The 7326-nt window shown below is 35.7% G+C and overlaps 1 long non-coding RNA gene across 1 annotated transcript in view; it reads left to right on the top strand.

The window, feature by feature from the left end:
• Positions 1-7326, top strand: part of LOC107656273 (uncharacterized) — a 13281-nt gene that overhangs the window by 4862 nt on the left and 1093 nt on the right. The gene's annotated exons all lie outside the window — the stretch shown is intronic.

Below are 7326 nucleotides of genomic sequence, written 5' to 3'. Positions count from 1 at the left end.
ATATATATAATATATATATATTATAAATCTTTATTTCACTTTAAATGGGATGTCATTCCAGTTAAACTAAAAGAAAAAAAAGAAATTATACCTTGGCAATTAGCTGAAATAAAATAAGTTTTATCTGTCATAATTTGTATTTTTTCAGTTGGTTTTTTTTCTTTCTTTTTTTTTATTAATATATATATAAAAAATGTTTAAATCAGCATACAGAATATACAGTAAATGACAAACATGAACCATTTTGAATACACTGATAATGCAAGTATTTCATTTCTGCCTAGTAGTAAATTGTTCATTTACATTTTTTTTTTTTAGTTCGTAGAGTTACAAAATAATCTCCTATATTCCTCCCCCGCTCTGACATGCCGTCTCTCTTCCTCTGTGTTTCTGGTGAGAGTTAAAGTAAACTCTGGCGCTGGTTTGAAGTGTGCGAGTCGCTCAGCGTTCACCAGCTGGCCATACTGGGAGCGCTGGGTTACTGGAGCGACAGGGCCGTGCGAGGAAGAACTCACACAAACCCTCTCTCTCATATGCCAGGAGAGCACAGTATTAGTGTACACACTGGTGAAGAGCTCTCTACCTCCCACCCGTCCCACACACACTCACAGCAGCTGTGTGCTGCTCTTACACATCCGGCTGATCATACTAACAACACAACTGCAGCTCCGCAATTAGCCTGTTAGTGAACGGCATCACTGTTCAGAATACAAGGGCATTGCAATGTTTCTATCATGTCTGAAGATAGAAATCATTTCCAGTCTCCTTCCAAAAGTCACAGATGTTTTTTTTTTTACAGGAAAAGTTTTGTTGGTTTAGTATGGTTCAGCTGCTTTGCTATCCAGATTTTGCTGCGGACGGGTTGTGTAACCATATTCAGTGTTGTTGGGGGTTGTTTTCTTTTATATTGCTTAAATTCGTTAATGCTTTTTGAGGTTGAGCACATTCATGTTGTAATCTGTCAAACTGACTGGCTTCTACCAAGTTAGAGTTTAATTTGCACCAAAATAGTAGATTTTGATTGGACGCAAACTCTTTGATATCAAAAACAAAAGACATGGGCAGCTTTTTGTCCTCCTTTAACCCTGTAAAGCCTGACATATGAAATATTAGTCAGAAAAAAAACTGTTTATTGGGCCTTTAGACAAATTATAAAAAAAAAAAAAAAAGGTTTGCATATGTATTTTTGTTGTGTATCATATTTGATACATCAGGCTTTTATGGTTCATATAGTTTGATATAGAGAGAATGTGAAGTAAAAACAGCTCAATTTTATTCAGAGACTCAAACAAAAAGTATGAAAATCTGATGCTTGTAGTGTAAATCAATTAGATCTTTATAACAGTATAGCAGATACTTGCATAAAATGATATAAATATCAGTCGCCACTCTAAATGCTTAGTTTTAAATCAAAACATATTAAAAAACATATAATGCAGACATCTGTACAGTTACACTAAAAGAGCTTTTACTTATCAATCAGAGGACAGAAGGCATGTAGTAGAATGTGTGTCACAGGTTTTACAGAAAAGTTTGATCATGTATCAAACATTTAGAGGTCTTAGAAAGTTGCCTATCAAATTTCCGAGTCAATCATGAGTCTGTGAACAATAGATCTGATTTATTCTCCTCTGTGTTTTGAGCGAGAGCTACAGCTCTTTTCCCCTCAGTCAGCATCGTGTAATGCCTGTCTGGACGGTTTTGCTGTCAGAGCCATTAAAGTAGAAATAAATCTCTGTCCTAATGAGTGGGTGCGCCTGTGGCACTTATTCATTGCCAGTTGGAGACGAGCTGTCTGTCATATCTATAACCCTCCTTTGGGAATAGACGCTTTAAAGCAAGCATGCATTTCTGCATCCTATTTTTCCAAACCAGAAAGCCCAAGAAAGTCAGCGTTAAATGGTGTTTACATTCCAGTGTGAAGGGAAGGAGTGTCTGTATTTCAGCATCAGGACGTTCGCTGCATTGAGCCGTGTGTTTTCCCAGGGCTGGAATGCGTGTTCAGAGGTGTGGGGTTAGTTCATGCTAATCTTGCACTCATGACTCTCCACCATCACTCTCACAGCACATCCACACTAATGCATTCCTGCAGCTCAAACGGGAGAGCACGCCGCTAGCAACACTACGGTCATGGGTTCGATTCCCAGGGAATGCATGAACTGATAAAATGCATACCCTGAATCGCTTGGGATAAACGCATCTGCCAAATGCACAATGTTTAATTCAGATATAGAGCATTTAAATTAGGGCTGCACGATTTGGGGGAAAAATCTTGTGAGTTTTCCGATAAAAATTGCAATTTAAAATGTTAATTAAATCACAGCCTTTGCTATTTGATTACAGCCTTCGCACTGAGCCATATCGCAATTACTATTTTATTTAGATTAATCCGATTTCTCAAAACATGGTAAAAAACACTCAGAATACCTTTGCAACCAGATGGCAACACCCTGGAAACCGGCACATGCGGTCTAGACACTAAAGGCCGGTCTTTTCTCTGCAGAATAGTTGTTTAGCCTCATTTGTTTCTTCTGAATGCCCTTGTATTTATTCAGCAGATATAAATAGATGTAGTTACGTTGGAATTTGTGAAGCTGTAAATAATAAAGAAGCTACAGTTCAGTTACCTGTCAGAGCTGTACGTATCAATTTATGCGATGGACCGAGAGTAACGAGCAAATTGGCAAGACGTTGAACCAAACTGCATGCGATGGCTTCACACGGCTGTTAATACGAGCTCTAAAGTGCTGGTTAAGAGCGTCTCTTGACTCATTCTTTCCAGTGCACTGTTTATACTATTAGAATTCTTTACAAATGGAGAATAACACTCGAGTGCTCCAGTGACCCCACACCGTTCCCAGAATGCAAACGCAGTGAGTCACAGATTGGCCGGCGTGTGACAAGCCTCTGCAGCAGCAGTACAGGAGGAGTGGGTGAGTCCCAGATCAAGAGAGACAGATAGAAAGGCATTTTTGTGGACGAAAAATCTACCTCTGTTTCCACACCCTGTGCCCCGTGGAATGCGAACATTGTGCGGGGGAGAGACACAGTGGCTTCAGACATCGCACGGTTTCAACACACACACACACACACGAGTATTGGGTGTGTGTGTTTGAGGGTGATGAAGTCAGAGGAGTGCAATCTTACCCGCAGTGCTTCCCCTGTGTTTTCAGTGAAAGTGTTTGACTTGTCGTCCATCTTGTCAACTATGTAGTATGTATGTCTCGTGACCCCTCGCCCCTCACACTAGATGTGCCTGCTTTTCTTGCTCTGTCTTAAACTTTGACTAACGCACGATTTAGGGGAAAAAATTTAATTGCAATTTAAAATGAAAAATAATCTCCAGGTTTGCTGTGCTTATTTGTAGGGCTGCACAATTTGGTCTTATGACTATAAAACAATAACAATATTTAGCCACAGATGAAGAGAGAAAAAGTATTAGTATTAGTATTATTATTCTATTGTGATGTTTCACTGTAAAATAGAGTATTAAAGAAAAATAATACAAATATTACATTTTTAATACAAAAACTACTAATATTTTTAGTCTTCATTTCTTCATTTTCAAACATCATGAGCTACTCATGCAGTGAAAATATTTATTTAATAATATGAAAATAAAAAAATATTGTTATTTATATGTATTATTAGTATTGTTGTTATTACTAAATAAAAATGTATATCGTAAAATTTCACTAAAACAAAAATTTGAGTATAATAAAAAAATGATGATAATTTTATTTTAAAATACAAACATAATGAGCTGCTAACGTGTGTAAAACAACACAACAGTTCACTCTGAAACATGCAGCGCAAATATTCATTTAAATCACAGCCTTTGCACTCTAAGTTATAACAATTCCAGTTTTATTTTAATGAATCATGCAGCCCTACCAATAATTGTTTCAGGATTTTATGATCAAAGTATGGCTTGAAATAGATTAGCGTTCTTACTGAAACCAAATGATTTGATTTGTTAACAGTTGATGAACATCTGCATTAATATGTTGATTCAGTGAGTATGTTTCTGGCATTACGGCATAAAAGCTCATGCTTTAGTTGAGTTGTGCTTGCAAGTTTGAATAGAATGCAATGAGAGAGAGAAATAAATGAATGACTCAACAACCTTCCATTGCATGATCCTCATTGGTTGCATGCAGCAACAAACATATTATTTGCATGCAGCCTATTTGTTCAAACGGCTCAGTCTTAGACTCATGTAGGGCCGTGAAAATGACCTCTCAAAGCAGCATCTCGTCTTCTGTTTCCGTGACCTTTGTGAGTTGAGATTGCTGCTGTAATATGACTCATGCTTGTGGTTTAGCAGGGTATTGCAGGCTCGTCATGACCTCCCTCGTTACGTGGGGTGATAATTGCCCAAACATGCAGTAGGAATGAGCTGACTGATCGCTGCTAATCCGTCCCGTACGGACAGGCAGAGATGATGGACTGCGCTCTGACTACATGTCGTGGGCGTTTTGAGTTGAATTGCACACTGCATTAACTCTGCTTTGTCTGCTTTGTTGTTAACAATAATTAAAGAGTTAACGATGAACATTCTGGCATCATTAACTCAAACTCATGTCGTTCTAAAACTTGAATTTTCACTCAGGAATTGCTAGTAAATTTCATGAATAATTACAAAGAAATGGCAAAAAACACATTGAATGAATGACATTTTTAAATAGAAAGTAGGGATGTAATGAAGCACCGCGAGCCAGTTGAAAATCGATAAAAATATGTGATTTATGTTAAACGAATTGCAATACAATTGGGGGTGGGGTTTATATGAATGTATCTCTGAGGAGAACTGACTTTAGAAGTTTAGATGGTATTTTACTACTCTTGCCTCTGTACAATGCATAGTAAAGTAGTGTTTATAAGCGCAGCGCTGCTTTGTTTACAGCGACAACCAAGGAAATGCCGTATTGCTGCTGTTCCATGAGCGCCACCTGCTGGCAGAGAGTGACTCTGCGTCTCATTCAGCTCGTCTGCTGTTTTTGTTTTGTTGTATAGTTTCACAAAGCTAAAGTCAGACCACTCTGTTTTTGCTTCAGGTTTGAAATTATACAATCTAATTTAAATCAAAATCTGGAAATTTAAGTTATTCACTTGTCAGTTTTGCAGCTTCAAACGCGGCTGACGACAGAATGCTTTGATTTAAGCACACAAGTGAACGGGATTATCGCATGAGTTGTTCTGGCTGATGGATGTTAAACTGATGGAATGCGAGCAGGACGTGGGCTGTGGTCACATGACCTCCACATACCTGCACAGGTGGGACACATTTCCTGTGAAATTCCCTCCACGCTACGCCCTACATCCTTCACTCATTAAATATAGAAAACAACCGGAGTGTTCATTTTACATAAAGGAGGAGTGACGTGTAACATGGTGTCCAGACGCTGAAGATTGACTCTGTATCCTGAGCGGGTGTGTTTTTAGAATGTGGCGTGTAGTAAATCAATTTTTAGTGTTTAGCATTTTAGCGAGTGCTATTGTCTGATGAGCGAGCGAGCCGCTTGTTTCCTGCAGGAAGATAAACTGTAAACTAGAGCAGCTTTACTGGAGCTCATATGAATTATTCACGTTTCATCCTCACGAGTGGCCATAATGAACTGAGCTGCCTTTTTAGTTGCTATTCAAAATGAAGGTTGAGCCACAACAGGATAGTTTTTTATGCTAAACATAAACTTTGAATGCTTGTAGTTTTGGTATATCAGGGCAATTTTCATGACTTTTATGGCCTTTTTTTTTTTTTTTTAAAGATGGTGTTGCATTTAGTCCAGCAGTTTTTGAATGCAAGAACACGACTTAAGTAAAAACCTCCCAAGAAACGCATCCGATGAACTTTGTGAGCCTAATTATACAGGTTAATCATACAGTTAAAAGCAATTAGTTTTGCATATCCCTGTCACTCAGTACGTAGCACGAGTGCTTGACCTCTGAACCACAGACTCGTCGACTGTAAGTCAGAATGAAAGAGACTGAAACAGACTTATGTTATTGATCACAGAAGGGGAAATCAGATGCAAAAAAAGCAGCAGGATCAAGTGCACAACACCAAAAACATCCCTTTGTTTAAATCTGTGAAAATGGTCAAAAACAAACAGCCGCTTTGGGACGTTCTGGCCTTTTTTCTGGAGATGTTCATGTAAATGTGTGCATGAATTATGAACGTGTGGGGGGGATTTACTTTGAAACTATTTTCAATTAGGAATTGCTAGTAAATTTCACAAATAATTGCTAAGTAATGGCAAATAGCACATTGAATTAAACATGAAATTTTAAAGCAGAAAGACTGAAATCGTTTTTTTGTTTTGTTTTTTTGTAAATTTACTTCAATAACATTTTACAGTCCTTTATCTTTTCAACTTCAAAAAATATTTTTTACAGTGTATTCTGAACTTAGTAGATGTGTGGATCTTTGACCTACTTTTATATTCATTATGTTTTACATTTATTTATATATTTTTTATTATATTTATTAAATATTGTTGCATGTACGCAGCATCTTTGTTTGGATCGTGATTAAAATGCAGTGGTTGCTTCTAATTTTAAATGGAAAGAGCACAGGCGAAGCCTTAGTTTCTTTATATGAAGAGATTTCTTTTATTTGTATTATTGATTTATTATTATTTGGGATTTGTTTTCAAATGTAAATGTAGTTTTGTTATTTGACATATTTCAATTTCACAAAGAAATGTGCAGCATTTTGTCTGAGAAATAATAAAAGGATGCCTTTTCATTTATAATTTGTCTAAAATCTCATTATTTTTAAAAATAAACTTTTTAATAACAAAAAAAATACATTTAATTCTTAAATATATAGTGTTAATAATAATTGTATAATATATAAAATAAATGCATTTTGTGGGTTTATGTATATTTTAAATATTTATTATTTATTTGACCTACTTTTATATTCATTATGTTTTACATTTATTTATATATTTTTTATTATATTTATTAAATATATATATAATATATAAATATGTTAAATATATAATAATAATATATAATAAAAAAAATATATATTTTAAATTTGTTTTGGAGTGTGTGTATATATATATATATATATATATGTATGTGGGTCAAAGACGAAAAAGGGTTTAAGCATAAAAACAATAAGTGTAATACTGCTTTAAATTGTTGTTTTTACCCAATTTATTAAAAAAAAAATTCTGTTTAATTTAATTGCAATTTTGTTTTTTGTTTTTCTGAGCAAAAAAATTAATATCATCAATTTCCCCTGATTTACAGGAGAGACCCACTAAAATGTCATTCAGTGTAACAATCTTGTCAGGCATATTTACAACAAAAATC

This window comes from Sinocyclocheilus anshuiensis, unplaced genomic scaffold (assembly GCF_001515605.1).
Source record: "Sinocyclocheilus anshuiensis isolate Anshui unplaced genomic scaffold, SAMN03320099.WGS_v1.1 scaffold183, whole genome shotgun sequence".
Taxonomy (NCBI): domain Eukaryota; kingdom Metazoa; phylum Chordata; class Actinopteri; order Cypriniformes; family Cyprinidae; genus Sinocyclocheilus; species Sinocyclocheilus anshuiensis.
Note: the sequence above shows the minus strand (reverse complement) of the source record. Positions and strands in the feature narration are given on the sequence as shown.